This window comes from Lactuca serriola, chromosome 4 (genome assembly GCF_051521515.1).
Source record: "Lactuca serriola cultivar US96UC23 chromosome 4, Lser_US96UC23_V15, whole genome shotgun sequence".
In the NCBI taxonomy this organism is placed as follows: domain Eukaryota; kingdom Viridiplantae; phylum Streptophyta; class Magnoliopsida; order Asterales; family Asteraceae; genus Lactuca; species Lactuca serriola.
In genome coordinates, this window is record NC_136411.1 from 329,160,180 (window position 1) to 329,163,623 (window position 3,444).

The 3,444-nt window shown below is 41.6% G+C and overlaps 1 non-coding gene across 1 annotated transcript; it reads right to left on the reverse strand.

Moving 5' to 3' along the window:
- Positions 1–1,097: 1,097 nt before the first annotated feature.
- On the reverse strand, positions 1,098–1,204 carry LOC145103398 (small nucleolar RNA R71). Its single transcript, XR_013706492.1, has one exon. It is a non-coding gene; the product is annotated as a small nucleolar RNA R71 (small nucleolar RNA).
- Between the last annotated feature and the right edge of the window lie 2,240 nt (positions 1,205–3,444).

Genomic DNA, 3,444 nt, shown 5'->3' on the forward strand with positions numbered 1-3,444 from the left:
TAATAATTAGGTTAATTTAATAGTAAGCTAATTAATTAGTAACATCGTTCCCTATGATCGACACCCGACTTACCTAAGCTATACTGTAATCTGACTAGGTACACTGCCTATAAGTGCATAGATAGTCTAAGTTTGTAGGTTATAAATATTAAAATTAGTGGGTACTTTTTTGCACATCAAGTTTTTGGCGCCGTTTCCGGGGAACGGCTTAGTTTTTTGCTTATTTATTTGCATTAAATTAATCGATCCTTCTTGTGGAGTAAAAACCACAAAAAGTTAATTTTTCAGCAAAGTATAATTTTTTTCTTTCAGTCACAGAGTCCACGACGTGGCCAGATTCTTGCCACGACGTGGACATCTAAAAAAACTAGATTTTTTAGTTGTTAGTTAGTTTTTCTTATTTTAGTTCAGTTTTACGTTTTTAGTTTAGCAAGTTGCAGGAGTTCATGACCAGAAGCTCAAACACACCCTTGGTGCCACCACTTGAAGATCCCGAGTCCGCAATTCACAAGAAAAAGACGCCCTTACAAGAATTGAAGTCAGCTTTTTCAAGGAAGTCGGGAAAGAAGACAGGAGAGTCAAGTTCATCCGCGAGGCACAAGAGCAATCTTGAGCATTTGGATCATACGCCCGTCCAAACCGAGTCCGAAAGCGATACCGAGCCGGAATTTGAAGAACACACGAGCGAACCCGAGAACGAGCCAAGGAACGAGATGGAAACAATTAAAGAGATGTCCATGGGAGCTTACAAGAAGCGGATCCGAGAAGATATGGGTCCCGATTTAGTACAACTCACAATACCTGCCATTGCCACATTCGAGTTGAAAGGGCACATATTAACTGCACTAAAGGACATCTCATTTTTTAGGAAAGATCATGAGGATGCTTTTAAGCATCTAGATGAAGTCAACGACATTGCGGATTACTTCAATGTCCCAAATGTCAACAGAAACATAGTCTTGCTTAGGATGCTTCCAATCACTTTCAAAGGAGCTGCTAAGGAGTGGTTAAATTCACTTCCACCGGGTACAATTACCGCTTGGGCTCAAATGTGTGAGCAATTCCTGGACCAGTTTTGCCCGCCATCCAAGATAGCCAAACTCAAGAAGGCAATAGCCAACTTTGAGCAATAGCCGGGGGAGTCATTATACGAAGCATGGGAGCGATACAAGGGCTTGCTCAGAAATTGCCCTCAGCATGATCTAAATGTGCAACAGGAGATGTCAATCTTCTATGATGGGGTCAACGTTATGACAAGACAACTCCTTGATTCTCAAGGACCTTTGACAAAGAAAAATCCAAGGGAGGTCAAGGAGCTGATTGAAGAATTCGCGAAGCACTGTCCCGAATACCACAACCCCAGGCAAGATGGAATCAAAGGCGGTGGAGGGGCCCAAACTGAAGAAATAGCAACTGTAATGGCCATGCTGAACAATTTGGATCGAAGGATAACACAAATGGACCAGTCAATACATGCCATAAGAGTGGGTTGCGAAAGATGTAGTGGTCCACACTTGACCAAGGACTACAATGTAGATGAGTTTGGGAACAGAAAAGCTCAAGTGTGCTACTCTAGTGGGGATAAGTTTGATGAGGACTGGAGGAAACCAAAGAAGGAGTGGCTGCCATATGAAGAGTATAATAAGAAAAAAAGAAGAGAAGTATAGGCAAATAGGTCGCGGCTTTTATCAAAAGGAGCAGCCACCAGCCGAGAAGAAACCCGACCTAGAGACCATTTTGATGAAGTTTATGGAAGCTTTGGAAAAGAGACACGATGCCATTGATTATGCTATTATGGAACAACAAACTTTAATAAAGAATCATCAAGCCTCCATCCATAACCTTGAAGTACAATTTGGTCAACTAGCCACTCTGGTTCATGAAAAATTGTCCCCGAAGAATCCTGAAGTAAAGACCCAATCTAACATAATGGCCATCGATACTGAAGAAGAAGCAATCTCTGAGTTCCTGGAGGCATTGGAAGAAGAACCACAACAGCCCGATCCAAAACCCAAGAAGTCAAGGTTCGAAAGTGAAAGGGTTGCTGAAACAGCTTCGCCACGACGTGACACTCCTCTGGCCACGGCGTGGCGCATGTCTGATCAAAAAGTATTTGAACCCGTTCCAGTTTATCAGCCACCGCTGCCATTTCCACCCCGAGCTGCACTTAGTCTACTGGAGAAGGAGCATATAGAGTTTGTAAAGCACGTGAAGGGGATCCCGATTAATACTCCCTTTGTCGAGTCCTTATCCAAAACTCCCGAGAATCAGAAATTACTGCAAGATTTGATAGACACTCGCATGCAGTTAAAGAAGCAGTCTAAGGTGGTTCTACATGAACAAACCTCAAAAGCCGTGTTGGGAGAGACACCAGAAAAGATGGGGGATCCTGGACGCCTCACTCTTCCGTGTGAGTTTGGTAATAAAATGAAGGTTAATGCTTTAGCCGATTCTGGGGATAGCATTAATTTGATGCCTTTTTTCATTTTATCAAAAATTGGAGATTCAGAAGATGAAGGCTACAAAAATGAAGATTCACATGGCGAATAGTTCAGTGACACAACCCCGGGGCATCGTGGAGGATATTTTGGTGAAAATTGGAAAATTTGTATTTCCAATAGACTTTGTAGTTTTGGATATGAAAGAAGATCCCGATGTTCCAATAATCCTTGGTTGTCCATTGCTTAACACGGTTGCAGCTCTTGTTGATATTCGCGAGTCTAAGCTCACTTTGAGGGTTGAAGATGAACAAGAAGTTTTTGGAATACAAGATGAATTCCAAGAGGATCATGTTCAAGAAGAGGTGTTCACAATTAATGAAGACAATGAACTAGAAGAACTGGAAAAGCTTGTGGAAGAAGAGATCAAGGCGGTTCATCAAGTCAAAAGAACAAAACCGAGGGCATCTGTTCCATATTTGATTGAAGTCATGGCTTACAAGAGTCCGCCTTCTTGGGTGAGCAAAGAGGATGAGGAGATGACAAGTGATGAAGAGGAGGTCACTTCAAGAGTGACAAAGCCGGTGGTGAAAGAGGAGGAGGATGCTATAGAGTGCAAGGAACAAACTAAGGGCACAAAACGCAAGCTTGAAGAAGAGGGAAAAGCTAAAAAAGAGAATTCAAAGAAGGCATATAAAAGGCGAGTTCAAGCTTACAAGAGGCGATTCAAGGAACAAAAGATTTTGGTGGTGGACTCTTCAGAAGATTCAACGTAGAAGGCACGAAGTCCATCTCAAGACTCCAAGAAAAAGAAGCGCTTCTCGGGAGGCAACCCGAGCTTGGTTTGCATTTTCTTTTCTTTAATTTTTTTTTTGTTTTTAATTAGGAAAGATATCAACTCATCATCTAATAACTGATACTTAGTAAAGAATTAGCTATGGGGAACTTTAATTAATAAATGAAATTCAAAGTAGATAGTTAAAATGCATGATTTTACAAAATTTTG